General features: G+C 42.5%; 1 protein-coding gene across 1 annotated transcript in view; it reads left to right on the forward strand.

The window, feature by feature from the left end:
* Nucleotides 1-17,401, forward strand: part of BEND2 (BEN domain containing 2) — a 1,535,652-nt gene that overhangs the window by 212,820 nt on the left and 1,305,431 nt on the right. The gene's annotated exons all lie outside the window — the stretch shown is intronic.

The raw sequence follows: 17,401 nt of genomic DNA on the forward strand, positions 1-17,401 counted from the left end.
CGATGACTTTGTAGTAAGTTTAAGTGATCTTTAGCCACTCTTGCAGCTATGCTAAGAATCCAGTAAAAAATTAGCTAGTATATAGAGTTTGCCATTATATTTAATTGTTACAAATGTATACATTCCTTTGGGATCATTAATGGATTCCGTGACCTTAAGCATTACAGTAAATTTTCTCAAACGTATAGCAATTTCTCTCCACCTTTTGTTAAAAGAAGCAGATTATAACATTTTGTTACCTAAGTTATTTAAATATTGGATATCTTTATATATCAAGTGAGTCTCTTGCAAGAATATAATGTCTTCTTTGTTTAATTTTAGATATCTCATTAATGATTTCCTTTTGTTGCCATTATTTAATCCATTTACATTAACAAGTAATAGATTTAAACTATCCACATATTTCTCCAGGTCTATATTACAACATTGAACTAAAACAAGTTTAGTTTAAGTTTAAGCTATTTTTTTTTTTTTGGTCATGGAACAGCGATTTTTTTCCCTGGGAAAAAATGGCTGTTCTGTGTTTTTGGTTTTGTTGGGTTTCGGACTTTAGGGTTCAATATTACAACGATTGAACTTTTGTTAGTTCGACGATGTGATATAGACCCATTTATCCATCATATTAATTTAATTGAATATAAGACTAATCCATTCTTCCAAGACTATGTTAACATTCCATATTTTTTGAATTCTTCCTTTCTACAAACTAAACTACTAAAACTCGTAAATAACAAAAACAAGAGGTATCTATTTCTGACACTTTATCTGAGGTAAAATAGGTTTTTATCAGTGGAAGCAAAATTAAATTCCTGAGTATTATGGTATGTTAACAGTTGCAGATTCTTAAAGCAAAAGCTATTCCTCCTGTGTTACCTGCTTTAAAGAATGTTTTTTTTTTTTTCACAGCTGTCAGTCTGCCTGATAGTCAAACTTTTTTTCAAGAAGTCAGACAGGTTATATTTGGTATCCCAGCACATAAGTACCTGTTTTCTAATCCTAAAGCCGGTCCAGTAGTTACTTTCTGTCCAAATTTGCTGCTAAACATTTTACAGCTTCTAACCCCTTTCTCTCTGACAAGGAAGGGAAAGCAATGGATACACTAGGGGATGAGAATTTATTCTTGTAGCACTTTAACTTTCAAGATTTTAAACTGCTAAACTCTTACGTTAAAATATTTATTGTTATCTTTTGAGAACATACATAAGTGAGTGGTTAACATTCCTTCTTATCAGGTAAAGGATTTGACTAAGCATATTTTAAAGCAAACCTTTTATGCTACTAAGTCTTCCCGCAGAGCTGATGATTCTGGATCAGAACTGTTGAGGAGAATTGCTTGGCTTTGTTCTCAAAATCTGCTTGATGATCTCAAACTAGATTTTAAATTCTTCCTTAGATAAAGAGGTTTTGTTTCACCCTTCTGCGGCTGAGATGCTTATGAAAAGTAATGAAAAGGGAAAACCAAATCATGAAGCGACAAAGATTTTGCAGCCCTCCTTTTTTCAGAACATATACTAATTTTCCCTCCTTCTCAGTGCCCTTTTCCAATAACCAATTTAAGCAGCAAGGAGCCAGCAAACAGAGTTTTGATAAGTAGCGGCAAGCAGGCTCTAAAAGGAAAGGAAGAGCCTCTAAAAGTAAAGGTCAGTTCTCCCAGTTAGCATGATTATGCACTTGCCAGCCCCTACATGTTAACTTTTCATTGTCTCAGAGACTTCATCTTCCATTTTGGCATCAGAGTGTTTCAGAAAGCTGGTTATGAATCTAATCCAGCAAGGGTACACTTGGCAATGGGAACCCATTCCTTCTTTCCAGGGGATTCCCTCTTGTCCAGAGAGATAGACATCTCTATTACCTCCCATTCTGCACCACATGCTGTCTTGGGGACTAAGCAATCTCCTAGGTGAAGATTTATTTTCAAGGATTTTCTTAGTTCCCAAGACAAAAGGGTTCTGGAGGACTGTGCTGGATCTTTCTTTTCTGAACCTGTTTGTGAAGATTCCTAATATCAAAATATTGTTTCTTCAATTTCTTGTACCTCTAATCCCCCCTCTAGTTTTTCTGGTAAAGCTGGATGGCTGTCTTTGCATTCTTATTGCAAACTTTTCTGGTGTTTCATAAGATGTGTTGTGTCTGCTTCACATTATCAGATGTTCTTCATTATGATCACAGCTAGAGTATCTATTTATTTTACTTATCCTATATTAATTGAGTTAGTCCCACTAGGCTAATTGCCTCTTTTCAAGGGACCTGAGGTGGTATTTATTTTACTAGGGGAAATTTGGCCAGGACATCATGGAACTTCCTGTACATGTTGGAGCTTCTAGATGGTGCCTGTGGGCTCCTACAGCAGCAAGGAAGAGGCCTAAGGGAAGTGGCAGCATGGATGAGGAGAGAAAAGCTGTGGAGAGTTTAGAGGTGGAAAGTGAAAACTGGAGAAAAATGTATTTGATATGGAGCTTCAGAATGTAAACAAAGATTCCTGTGTGGCGGCTGTTACAAATGAGCAGTGTTTAGCTGTCTCCATGAAGAAAGAAGTAAGTGAGTCTGTTGAAGTGTAACAAAAAGTAGGACATTTATCTGTGGAACAATTATTTGTTTTAATTAATACAGTTTAGAAATAATGAACTGGAAGAAGATAATTTAGAGAATAATGCAAGAGAGTATTATATGTAAAAAAAAAAAAATAAATTTATATATATATATATATATATATATATATATATATATATATATATCTCGAGAAAAAAAAATAAAGGCGTACTGTTTAGGCAGAGATATTATTTACAAGGGAGAAGGGAGGAGGTATCTACATATTTGGTTAAAATAATAAAGGAGGATATTAGCATAATGAGGGAAATTAAAAATGAAAAAGGAGAGGTAAAAAGAACACAACAGCAAATTATGAGTATTGTAGTGTAGCATGTTAAAATATATATGTATAAGAATAAAAAGAAGGAAAACAAGAAAAAATGAAAAATAAAACATTTCCAGAGGGAGTTAAGGAAGAATTTGAAACAAAATTATCATTAGTGAATTGGATGAAGTACTGAAAGTAAATATTACTTCAGTATCAGGCCCAGATGGTATAGAGTGTGGAAGAGGTTCATAGTTAAGCACTAGGGTAGCTGCCTTTATGGGATATTTTAAGCCCAGCCAGTTCTGTTTTTGTGCTTTAAATAACCAATCCCATTTGGTTATACATTGGCCTTATCCATCCCATGGTGGATAAGTATGTATTACCTCAATGAGAATAACTGGGATTTTACCATAGATAATTTGAGGATACCCATGCATGGGGTAAGTAATTTAGGAGCTGTCTCTGTTCATTCATAGTACAGGGGGCAGTCTGGGGGTAAATTTTCTGTTTCTCATTCATAGATTTAAGTTGCACTCAAATATGGACAGGGATGAACTTTGTTTCATGTGGGTGGGGGGTCTGTTCCATAGCAGCAGTATCCTCTGTGAACTATACCTGTCTCTCCAAACCACTCTGTTGATGTTGCAGATCCCTAGACTGAGCATTTCTGATGTCATTTTACATGCTAATGTTTAGTAAGTCCATCAGTACTGGTTCGGAAGATGCATTGTATGCCAGATATGGTTTACCTCTTTGCAGTCTGTAAGATACTGAGTATAGTGACAGGGCTTTGAGTCGGTCCATGTAGGGCATCTTGTTTAGGCCTTGTATCCTTTTAATAAGGTATCTCTATGGGTGATCCAGTTGTTAGAAGTATCTGGACAGATGCATGCCAAAGTGGGCATTATATTCAGTGACTGGCTAATGAGAACTGAGTAAAGGAGGACCTTGCCATTATCAAGACACAGTCCTTTGATCTGATGTTGTTAATCTTCATTCCCTTCATCACTGATGGCATGTTGGTTCCATCCTCGGAACAGAGCCGGCCTTGTATCAAAGCTTGTGCAAGCCAAAAACTCTTGAGCTAAGCTTTTACCATAGTACCCTTCTCCCTGTTACCCCATATCTCGTTTGCTGCGTTGCCGTAAAGCTGTGTTCAAGCCAGCTGTCAAGGTAAGTTCATCTTTTTTGACTGTCGTTTGTATTTTATTGAGTGTACTAGTCTCTTCTCTCTACTTTTTACATTTTTCTTCCATTTCATGATTTATTGCTAACCCTTGTTTCCTTTACCTTTTGGTAGTCTTGGTACCATTGGTGGTACAGCCTTTCTTCCTATCATTTGGGGTATTTCTTTCTTTCTTCCTTTCTCTTTACAAAAAAAAAAGAAAAAAAAAAAAAGGCTCTCCTATGTCCTTTTTTTTCTCTTATAATCTGTGAGTGTTTGGGTGTATCATTATGTCTGACAAGAAAGGTACATCTGGTTTTAAGCAGTGTCTTACTTGTAATAGGAAAATGCCTAACAGTGACTCGCATGACAATTGTATGTATTGTTTGGGGGTGCCCTATCTCTTGGTGCAGCCCCCATGTTCTATTTGTAAAGGATTCAGTTAGCGCACTTTAAATGAGGGTAAAAATAAGTTGATTCTGAAGTGCCTCCTAAAGACACTCTTTTCAGAGGCTCTTTCTGTGATGGAGGGCTCCCCTCCCAGAAAAGAAAGGAAAAGACCTCACTTTGTACCCTCTTCACCCTCTGGTGATCTGTGCAAGCCTGCCAAGTCACAAATTTCTAGGATTTCTCCGGAACCTAGGTCTATCCCTACGGCACCGACTTTGGTTCTGTCAACTGCTATATCACCTTCGGCGCCTGTTTCGGCACCAACATTGTCCACGGCACCGACATTTGATACTTTGGAAACTACTTCACCCTCTTTGGCACTGAGTGCTGCTTCAGCACCGAGCATACCTTCGGTACCTATTACTTCAATTCCACTTGTGACGGAGCCATCCTTGTCCTTTCCGGTACTGAGTGCCCTTTCGGCACTGAGTCCGTCTACTGTACCTATTACCCCTACATTAGCCCCACTGCTCCCTGTTTCCAAATGAGAGACAGCGGTGCCATTGAATACTAGTGCATGGACCCAATACTGCCCGTCGGGGGGACCCCTTTCTAAGATGTATATATAGCCTCTTCCTAGACCAACCAGACTCCCTGTCAGGGGTATCCACTAGATCCACCAGGAGCCTTTCAGAACTTCATGTGGTGGGCCTTGTAGATCAGCTGTTGATAGCCAGGGGGATCCCTACTCCATCTAAGACCCATCCACTTGCCGGACCTGGGACTGTCTCTCCAATGACTCCATCATACTCTCTTCCTTTGACCTTGCAAGTTTCAAAGTCTATAGCTCCGTCCTTTTTTGATCCCTCTGTTTCGGTGCCAGTAGTGGACCTCACTATGGCCTCAGAACTGTCCCTTTGGTTGTCAGTATCTTCGGAACTGAACCTTCCTCAAGTTCAGGAATGGGCTGCAGGCCTTCGGTGCCAAGTACAGTTCCAAGCGCATCTACAGTTCCATCCAGGGTGCCAGGGGATCTGTCTGCACTGATCCTTCTTGAGCCTCCTTCCTTGGCGGCAGGTTCGACAGAGTGGGGTGTGACCCCTGTTCCGAGATTGGCCTTTTCGGTTCTGGGCTCCCATCCCTCTCCGGGCGGGCCTGCTTTCTGGGCGATGGAGAGGCACTTGCTTCAGGAAGCATTCCTCCAGCGTTGGAACCCCAGAAACCCCTTCCCCCTGAGCTGCAGCTGACAAAAGCCACCACCCTGGACATCAGGCACAAGAGGCGCAGAAGACCCAGTTGCAGGGTGCCCCTTCTTCTGAGTCCTCCTCAGAAGCCCCCACTGAGGAGTTACTGCGGAAGAAGTTGTGCAAGAGGAAGCATGTAGACTCCCCTGAGGAGTCTCTGACTGAGGATACGGATTACGATGAAGTGGAAAGGTCCCCATGGTCACCTTCCGATGCCTCCTTCGGAGACATCCTTGAAATGCTGAAATTCCCCAACCCTTCCTCCGAGGAGTCCGTCTTTCTGCAGGCTTTCCGTGCCCGACCATCTACCTCTTGGGCAATCCCACCTGCAGACGAGTTAGTCCAACTCGTGGTGCAGCATGCTTGGAAGAATCTTGATTCTATGGAGCTGATCCCTAGGAGACCAGAAAAAATTCTATCCTCTCCCGAGGAGAGCCCACATTGGTCTAAGGGTTTACCAGTTGATGCTATGATGGTGGCAGTGGCCATGAAAAAGGAACTCGCCGAAGAGAGTCAGACTGTCCACCCGCCCAACAGAGAGACCCGGGCAGTGGACAGATTAGGAAAGTGAGTCTTTGCTTCATCGACCTTTATTGTACGGTCCTTCAACTATATGGCACATTTTATGAGGCTCCAAAGAGACAATCTCAGAACTCTCTGGAACTCTCTCAGGTGTCTGATGAGATAAGTGACAAACCTGCCTCACAGCTCACAACCTTGGAATCCATCTCTAACTCTTCCATGAGGTTACTATCACATGCAACCGAAGGGGCGGCCAGAGCTGTGGGTTCAGGCATAGTGATAAGAAGTCATGCCTGGATGCGCCTTTGCGATTTCGCAGACCCCTTTAAGTCTTCCTTCGTGAACGCTCCAGTTGAAGCTTCTTCCCTGTTTGGCCCTAAAGCGAAGGACACTCTAGCCAGGTGTGAAAAGGATGGCAAGACCCTGTCTGCCATAGGGGTATGCTTCTCTTCTCTGTAGTGCTCCATGTTCTTCGTGTTTCACTGTTGCAGTCATTGCATTTGGGTAATCTGCTGGCAGGTTGCCCTCAGTCGGCCTGAATTCCAAAGTCTTGGGTCCTGCGTCGGTTGCGGTCTTCTCTTCCATGACGTCAGGGGTATGCAGCCAACGCCATTTTCTTTAGTCTTTCTTGCCGAGCGGTGCCCAAAACAGAAGCATTTCGCAAGTGCCGGTCGGCCGACTACTGAAATATTTGTGTTTGAGTTTCAGAACCAAAGTCTTCAATAAAGCTAAGTACCCCTTGGGGAAACTTTTTTTTCTTGTTTTTTACCGATGTCAGAAAAAGGTTTGTGCTAGATTTAACCAATGCACTGTTAAGCGTCGGTATATTTTTGCATCTAAGTATTTTGGAAACAGATTTAACTACCCAGAGATGTCGTCAGATAGCAATCCGACTACTGGAGTACATAAAAAAATGCAAAGAAAAGGACAGAGAAAGGCAGTCGAGATCCAAAACCGACAACGAAGCTTCTCCTAAGTCAGTCGCTGGTAGTCAGTGAGGCGCTTTCGCAGCCCCTGATACCCGCTACCTTTGAGTCGCAGGCCTCTACCGACATCCATGTGGAGTCCGGCATGCCGCAAGATACTCAAGGTATTGGACCGACAGATGTATCTCCCACTTATGGGTCCGGAGCCGCTGAGCAGGCACCGGCTTCTGAGGGTGTATTCAAACCTCAACATTTTTATATCAAACCAACAAAAGCTGCAAAACCAAAGGCAAAGACACCTTCTAAAACTGAAAAAACTACGCCTGAGCAACGTGCACAGGCCTCTATGCCTAAAAAACAGATGATCAAAATGGCTGAAGACCTTATTACCTTGATCAAGGGTACCCATCCCCCCCAGATAAGAGGCCTAGGCAAGACACTGACTATGAATCTTCAGATCAGGTTTCTATTTCTTCTGATTCCTCTTCTGATCAGGAATTATGTTTACCTCCCTATGAGGATTCTGATGCGGAGGAGTCTATTCCATCTGCATCTCCTCCTGAGGATTATTCATTTGGAGAAACCTTGCATACTTTGAGGGAGCATTTTCACTGGGAGAGTCAAGACTTCTCAGAATCAAAAAAAGAGGCTCGGGGATTTCCTCCTTCTCCCTCAGCACAAGCCTTTAGCCATTCCCCCTGTGTTAGACATTGTGGATGATGTTTTTTCGGAGTCGAGCCTGACCTCTGATTCTTTACCTCTGGCTCCCAGTAAGCCTGACAGGTATTACAGGGTCCCTGACTCTCATAAATTTTTATTTAGAAACCCTGCTGCTGATCCTGAAACTATTTCACAGGGTCCAAAGGGAGTTAAGGCCTCAACAGCAAAAAACCCTACCCCCTCCGACAGAGATTCAAGGGCGCTGGACAGATGTGGAAAAAAGGTTTATACGTCTGCAACCTTGGCAGTCAGGGCCTTAAATTGTCAATTTCATATGCTTAAGTACCAACAACATGTTATGGGATTGCTGAAACAGAAAATTATGTTGATTTCAGAATGTGCATAAAACAAGGAATTGCAGGAATTATTGCATGCAGCTGAACAAGTTGGAAAGCATACTTTGCAATGCGGTTTTGATTCTTTAGAGGCCTCCTGCAGGGCCGCAATTACTGGATCTGTGATTAGGAGGCATGCCTGGTTAAAGGAACAAAATTTGCCTGATCATGTTAAAGCTAAATTGCTAGATGCACCTTTACAGCATGATTCTCTGTTTGGTATTAAGGCAGAAGAGGTTTTAAAGAAAATGGAAGACAAAGCTAAGTCTATGCAAACTGTTAAAGATTTCTTACAAGTGCAGCCACCTAGATTCAGTAGACACTGGCCTACAAAAAATGGTCCTTTCCTGTGTCAGACAGAGCTCAAAGGGGCAAATCCAGATGCCCTAAGGGTTCCAGGTACCAGGCTCAAGAGTCATACAGGTCAAAGCAATGGAGCGCACCCACCTCCAAATCTGGAGGAGATAAAGCGCAAACCTACAGAAAGCAATCCCAGTGACTTCCCTCTGCCTACACCAAGCACTTATCTTTTGGCAGCACCCACAGGGGGAAAATTAGCACTTTTTGCTCAAAATTGGCAGTTAATAACCCAGGACAAGTGGGTACTGAACATCGTAAAACATGGATACAAATTTCATTTCCACACTCTGCCAATGACGAATGGTTGGCCAGACCTGCCAAAAAAACAATGGGCAGAGGCACAGAAACAGGTTACGTCCCTCATGGATATGGGGGCCATTCAGACAGTACCAGAACAGGAAAAAAGACAAGGTTTTTACTCAAGACTGTTCTTGGTACCCAGAAAGGACAAGGCCTGGCAGCCAGTACTGGATTTATCGATTTTGAACACATACCTGGACATTCCAAAATTCAAAATGCTCACTTTGCAACAGCTTTTGCCCATGCTGGGCAAGAATGCTTGGCTGGTGACTTTAGACTTAAAAGAGGCATACCTGCATGTCCCAGTAAGACAGTCGTGCAGAAGATACCTCAGATTCAAGGCTGGCTTAATGCATTACCAATTCTCTGCACTTCCCTTTGGCTTATCTACTGTGCCCAGGGTCTTTACAAAGTGCCTGGCACCAGTAATTGCATTTTGCAGACAAAGAAGTATTTAAATATATCCTTACTTAGACATCTGTCTCATTCAAGCAGAGAACAAGGACACTCTTCTACGACACCTGGCGTTTGTGAAAAGGCTTCTAGCATGCCTAGGGTACACAATAAACAAAAAGAAATCACAACTGGTACCCTCTCAAAAGACAACATTCCTGGGTGCAAGCTTGCATACAACTGCCCAGATGGCTTACCTCACGCCAGACAAACAAAGGCAACTGACTACTTACTTCAAACTGATGGCAGCAAAATCCCAGTCTTTTGGAAGACAAATTCTGCAGGCTCTGGGCTTCATGGCATCCTGCATCCTACTTAATTCCATATGCAAGACTGCATATGAGGAAACTTCAATGGTACCTAAAAAGTTTATGGAGTCAACATTCACACAGTCTGGAAACAATGATTCCTCTCATCCCCTGCCTGCAACAGGAGTTTCTATGATGGGCAAATGCCTGTCACCAAAACATGGGATGGCCCTTCACTCTACCCCATGCCAGCTAAACCTTAACAATAGACGCAAGACGCATCAGATTATGCCTGGGGGGCCCACATAGCAGGAAGATGCATTCAGGGCATATGGGCACCAAATCAAATGCATCTACATATCAACCAGAAAGAGATGCTAGCTGATCAAAATGCCCTAACAGCCTTCAAGGACTTACTTCATCCAGGACAACTACTGATAAAGACAGACAACACCACAGTCATGTGGTATATAAACATTGCAGATTAGCCATGGCACTGTGGGACACAGCTTTGACCTACCAAATAAATTTTCAAGCTCAATTCCTGCCAGGAAAACAGAACACTCTGGCAGAAGATTTAAGCAGAAACCTTATGGAGCCTCACGAGTGGAAACTAAATCCACAAGTATTCAGCATGATAACAGAGAAATGGGGGAGCCCAGACATAGATCTATTTGCCTCTTCTCAAAATTATTAATTGAAAAGATTCTGCACAAGGACTTATCACAGACAAGCATGGAAAGTGGATGCCCTATCCTTCAGTTGGAAAAACCTGTCAGTTTACGCCTTTCCTCCTCTGCCTCTTCTACCCAAGGTCCTCTTAAAAGTCAGACAAGAGAAGCCAACAATGATATTAATTGCCTCGGACTGGCCCTGCCAATACTGGTACCCAATCCTATGGAACTTGTATCAATACTCAGCTTGGACCTTGCCTCAAAGACCACAGCTACTGTACCAGCAAAACAATCAGATCCTGCACAATCAGCTACAGACTATGAACCTGGCAGCATGGCTAATCATGTAGTCATACGAACGACACCTGTCAGTAAAGCTGTGATTGATGTCATTTTGGAAGCCAGAAGGCCTAGTACTAGAAAATCTTATGCTGACAAATGGAAGAGATTCTGTGCTTGGAGTCAAGCACAAGGAACTGATACAGCAGAACCACATATTCCTCAGATATTACAATACTTAACTGAGATGCTTGACAAAGGCCTATCTTTCTCATCAATCAAAATCCATGCCTCTGCCATTTCGGCTCATTACAATACGGCTCTGTCTTTTCTCATTCTTTACTAAAGCAGTATCTTAGAGGAGCCAAAAACCTAAGGCCTCCTAGAAGATCACCATTGCCTGCATGGGACCTCAATTATGTGTTGGAAAAGCTCACCCTGCTTCCATTTGAACCAGCCGCTACCACTGATATAAAGTTCTTATCATGGAAGACAGTTCTGCTACTAGCAATTACTTAAGCATGAAGAGTTTCAGAGCTACAGGCCCTCATGGCTGTAGAGCCTTTTATCATATTTTACCCAGACAGGGTGTCTCTGAGGACAAATCCTACTTTTATGCTTAAGGTGGTTTCCAGTGTGGCTCCTAACCAAACCATTCATCTGCCAACTTTTTATCAAAATCCGCAGAATAAAGGGGAGAGAATTCTGCATTCCTTGGACGTACACAGACAGCTAAGATTCTACTTGAGCAGGACAAAAGCTCTAAGAAAAACTGAGCAATTACTAGTGTCATATGCTGCAGGATCAGAAGGAAAGGCTATCTCAAAGCAGACATTTTCAAAGTGGATAAGCCACTGCATCTGTTTCTGCTACTTACACCATGGTAAACCTGTGCCCAAGGGCATTAGGTCTCATTCCACCAGAGCTGCAGCTACCTCAGAGGAGTACCAACCAAAGACGTTCTAGAGGCTGCTACTTGAAGTTCTGTTCACACCTTTACAAAGCATTACCATTTGCCGCTCTACTCTAAGTCCAGGGCAGGCTTTGCCACTGCACTACTGCAGGGCCTTATAGCCGCACCTAATGCTGTTTAGCTCCAGCCTCCCAAATGTAAAGACTGCAGCAGTGAAACACGAAGAACATAGTACAGTGGTGTACACTTACCATGAATGTAGATGTTCGAGTGTATTCACTGTTGCAGTCCAGGTTACCCTCTTGCCATCCCCCTGTCATTCTTCCTTCTCTATCTTCTACAACCTATGTGGTGTATTTGCTTGTAGATGAAGGTAAAGTTTATATTGATGCATGTATATAAATATATATATATATATATATATATATATATATATATATATATATATATAATATTGCTACCTTTTTGGGGGCACCTGACATCGGGGGCAAGAAAAACTAAAGATAATGGCGTCGGCTGCATGTTTTATACCCCTGATGACCTGATGTCATGGAAGAGAAGACAGCAGCCAATGCAGGACCCAATACTTTGGAATTCAGGACGACTGGGGGCAACCTGCCAGCAGATTACCCAAATGTAATGACTGCAACAGTGAATACACTTGAACATCTACATTTATGGTAAGTGTACACAACTGTACTTTTTCCAGGAACCAGAGGAGTGGAAAGTTGTGGCACTAAAAGTCGTAGGGTCCTTTTCATGACACACATGGTGAGTATACCCCCAGAGGCAGAGGGGGTAACTCTTCCTGAAGATGCCCCTACCAAGGCAGAGGGGGCCCACATAACCGGGAACCCAGAGATTCTTTCTCTGAACAGTCCTATCAGCACTGCTGAAGAGCGGCTTGATTGCTTTCCTCTGGAAGCAGTCGGGGGACATTTCTCACTGCACCATGCTGCCTGGCAATCTATAACTTCCGACCGTTGGGTGCAGAAGATTATAACCAGAGGCTACAGTATTCCCCTCATTGTTTACCCAAAACCTCCTACACAACTTCCCGACGTTCCACCCAGTCAAAGGGAAGAAGCAGCTATAGAAATAAAAAAGCTGTATCAAAAAAGAGTCATCCAAGCAGTCCCACTAGACCACGGTGGATCTGGATTCTACTCAAAATTCTTTTTGGTGCCAAAAAGACAGGGTACTGGAGACCAATTTTGGATCTCAGTAATTTAAATAAATCTGTCAACCAAATAAAATTCCGAATGGTCACGGTTCGTCCATTCTCCCATTCCTGGGAAACGGTGATTGGATGTGCTCCATGGATCTCCAGGATACGTATTACGACATCAAAATGGTCAAATGCTCCCGAAGACTACTTTGCTTCCGGCTAGGAGCCAATCACTACCAATTTCGTGCTCTGCCGTTCAGACTCTCTACAACCCCCAGAGTGTACACCAAGTGCATGGCAGTAGTCACAACTCACTTGAGGCTGCAAGGATTCCGGGTGTTTCCATATTTGGACGATTGGCTCCTTACCGCCCCCACCAAGCATCAATTGGTAACAGCCTTGAAATACACTCTTTCCCTGGCGAGACTATTTGTAATTACAATAAAGTGGGAGAAATCCAATCTCACTCCGACCCAGTGCATATAGTTCATAGAAGCAGTTTTCGACACCCGCTCCTGTTTAGTATCTCTCCCACATCACAGATTACAAAGACTGAGACTTTAGCTCTGGGTGATACTTTGCCCAAACAAAGCCTCAGCATGGGAAGTCCTTCAACTCCTAGGATCCACGATGACTACTGTACCAATAGTGCCTTTCGCAAAACTTCACATGAGAATACTTCAGTGGCTTTTGTTATCTCAGTGGTTCCCAAATCATCACCCCCTCTGTTTTCAGGTACTAATAACCAATCATTGTAATCAGGACTTGCTTTGGTGGATGAGGCCAGAGACAGAACTTTAGAGCCGTCCTTTCCACCCCTCCCAACCCATTTCCACTGTGACCACAGATGCTTCTGGGATGGGGGGGGGGGGGGCATTTTCAGGGTATGACAGTCCAAGACACATGGTCCACAATAGAGGCCAACTTGCATATCAGTGCTCTAGAACTGAGGGCAGTGCTTTTAGCGTTGCAGACATAACAGTCTGTTCTTCCTTATGGGACGATCTCAATTCAGTCAGACAACATGTCGGTAGTCTGGTATATCAATAAACAAGGAGGAACCAAGTCTTCCCCCCTATGTTGAGAGGCCACGAGAATTTGGCAGTGGGTGGTAGCTTCCAACCGCTTTCTGATAACACATATCACTGGGGGATTCCAACGTGATTGCGGACAAACTGAGCAGATGTATTTTCCTGCCTCATGAGTGGTCCCTCAACCCCAGCACAGGGGCAGAAATTTTCAGCCGCTGGGGCCAGCCTTGCTGCAACCTATTCGCCTCTCTGTCAAACCAGAAATGCAGCAGCTATTTCACCCTAATTGCCCCTCAGGAGGAGTCAATGAGGGATGCTGTGATCCATGATTTGCCTGCAGGACTTCTATGCATCTATCCCCCATTCCTCTGATTCCCCAATTTTTGGAAAGAACTTCGGTTGAAAAGCAAAGTGATCCTCATAGCCCCTTATTGCCCTCGACAAGTATGGTTCCCCTTCCTCCAGCCTCATCTATTATGACGACCATGGATTCTGGATCCTTCTCCAGTCCTGATCTCTCACCCCCAAGGGTTGAGTCATCCAAACCTAGCCAGTCTCAAGCTGACAGCTTGGTTTCTCCACTTCCGCTAATCACCAGGCAGGATAACCTTTCCTCTCCAGTACGTGATATTGTTCTGGCCTCACACAAACCATCCACCAGAAAGCTTTATGTAGACAAATGGAAGAGATTATTTGGTCTAAGAAGAGAAAACTAGATCCATATTTGGTTCCAGTTACTGTAGTCCTGCACTATTTATCAACATTTTTTGAAAATGGAGCTGCAGCCTCTACCATACGAATTCATCTAACTGCAATTTTGAACTTTCATAATGGTTTTGGAAACTCTCCCCTGTTTACTCACTGGTTATGCAAAACCTTTATAAAAGGAGTTTCTCACGTCAGACTTCCAATCAAACAGCCTATTGAACCATGGGATCTCACTTTATTCCTTCAGTCTTTACTCAACCCCCCTTTGAGCCTGCAGCAAAATGTGACATCAAATTCTTATCATGGAAGTCCCTTCTTCTGGTCACCATCACATCAGCCAGACGTATTTCGGAGCTCCATGCTCTATGCATTAATCGGCCCTATCTTATCTTTCACAAAGACAGAGTATCACTCCAGATGAACCCTACCTTTCTTCCCAAAGTAATTTCGGATTTCTCCATTAATCAAACTATTGACCTTCCAGTGTTTTTCCCAAATTTTACTAACAAAGGGAAATATTATCTGCATTCACTGGATGTACATAGGCAACTTGAGATTTTACCTGGACAGGGCTAAGATGATATGCAAATTAGACCAACTATTAATTTCCTTTTCTGGTCCTAAAATGGGAAATTCTGTTTCTAAAGTGACCTTATGTAAATGGCTTAGAGATTGCATACTTAAAGCCTGTACCACAGAAAATCAAAGCTAATTCTACCAGGTCAATGGCAACTTTTGTAGCCTTCCATTCTAGAGCCTCCATGGACAACTTCTGTGCAGCAGCAACATGGGCTTCACCTCATACCTTTATTACACATTACAAACTGGATCTGGTCTCCAGGGGAAGAGCGTCCTTTGACTCTATGGTGCTCAAGAATATTCTTCCATAAGGGCCGCCCAAGGAACACAAGATAGCTGGGGACTCTATCCCATCAGTGATGAAGGGAATGAAGACTAACAACATCAGATAAAGAAGTTATGTCTTACCATAATGTTCCATCTGTTTTGTTGATGTTCATTCAGTCATCATGCCCCCCCGCCTTTCCCCTCCAAAGGCTCCTGGGGGATACTTTGGGTCCAGGTACTGAGTTAGAGCACTTGCGCAGAAACTGCTGCTGCTTTACTGATAAGGGCAAACTCGATCTGAGGCAACAGGGAGAAGGGTACTATGGGTAAAAGCTTAACTCGAGAGTTTTTGGCTGGCAGGAGCTTGCTATAAGGCTGGTTCGGTTCCGAGGACGGAAGCGACATCCCATCAGTAATCAATGAAGGAAGATCAACAACACAGATGGAACGTTATGGTAAGACATAACTTCTTTTTTATAAGTTGTGCAGTATAGAAGGACTTTCTTGCAACAATGTACACATGTTGGTCAAAAGTTAGGTCACTGTCCACGTACGTTCCCAAATTCCAAACAGCTGGGTCAACCTTTAGGAGCATATTGTTAATCTGGGAGTTCCCTGTGGTAGATAACTTCCCAAAGGATACAGTAGTGCATTTTATGGCATTTAGTTTCAGTTTACGATTTTGACACCAATTATTTATTTGAGATAAACCTTCCTGCAGGATGGCTAAGTTATTTGGGGATTCATTGACTGCTCCTAGCATGCGGTCATCTGCAAACATATTCAGATAGAGCCCTTTGGTATTAGCTTTTACTTCAGAAAAGCAGATGCCAAACAGTAGAGGTCCCAGCACAGAACTCCACTGGTGACTGGCTTCTTTCTGGACGCAACTTCCCTATTTTGATCATCTGTGTCCTACCTGTGAGCCAGTTGGCAATCCAGTGGATGATATAGGGGTTTATTCCCACTTTATATAGCTTTTTACTATGCCAGAGAGGGGAATTGTGTCAAAAGTTTTGGACAGGTCAAGCTATGTGGTGTGTACCATTTTGCCTTCATCCATTGCTTTGATGACCTTTTCAAAATAATTCACCAAGTTGAGTAAGCATGACCTGCCTGTGAGGAATGCAGACTGAAACAAGTCCAGTGTTTGGTGGTTCCCTATGTCCTGATTGATTAATTCCAAGATAAGCATTTCCATGGCTTTGCATATGAAGCTGGTCAGATTTATGGGTCTGAAATTGCCTGAGTTTGTGGACTGTCCTCCATTATGTAGGGGAATAACTGTAGCTTCTTACAAAATCTGTATGGAGGCTGAGACTGAACACTGTTGTTAAGGGTGTGGCTAAATCATGCTTCATGCTCTTTAAGATGCATCCAGAGATATTGTCAGGACCCATCAATGCAATATTTTAGCTTTTGATATCACTTTCAGGATTTGGTCTTGTGTGATAGCTGGAAGTGAACTGGATTCATGTATATCTTCATGGACAGATGGAGGGGAGAGAGGAGCAAAGGTAGAGCTAGATTTATCTGCCACTAGGTTCGATATATCTTCACCTCAGTGTAGGTAGCATTGTTCACAATGAGCTCAGCACATTGCTCCACTGTGATTTTGAGATTACGCACGTAGCTAAAAAAATCCTTGTGACTGTCTTTGGCTTGGGTAGCTGTTTTAGCCTCAGACTTGGCTTTGGTAGATTTTTATTAAGCTCCTGAGTTGTTTGTTTATTTCAGTGAATGTACAAGAAATGAATGGGTTGGCAAAGAAAGCTTTTTGTTAATATACTGAATGAATGGTTTGTTTATGAAGAGTTATGTAGTGGGATATTAAAATTTAACTGGAAGAAATATGAGAAGAATAAAATAAAAAATTGGAGACCCATCACACTAAATAACACATACTATTTTATTTATTTATTTTACATTTGTTAATAATTATTTTATATTTATTGATTATTAATAATTATTATTATAATTTTTTGGGAATATACAGAGGAGAATAAAAGGAAGTATGAGGGATGTTATGGAAGAAAGCATATACGGTAAAAAAGGGAAGGTATGTCAAGAGTTGTTATTGGTTGTGAGAGAAATTGTGGATGATATTATAAGTAAAAGGGTGGATTTGAAACTTCTGATAGGTAATATTAGCAATGCATTTGATACAGCAGAATATGATGCTTTGTGGGATGTTATGGAGAAATATGGGATAGTTAATAGAATTAGGAGAGTGTGTATGTCAACATATCAAAATAATAGAGT

Source organism: Protopterus annectens, chromosome 5.part1 (genome assembly GCF_019279795.1).
Source record: "Protopterus annectens isolate FY-2018-M chromosome 5.part1, PAN1.0, whole genome shotgun sequence".
NCBI lineage: Eukaryota > Metazoa > Chordata > Ceratodontiformes > Protopteridae > Protopterus > Protopterus annectens.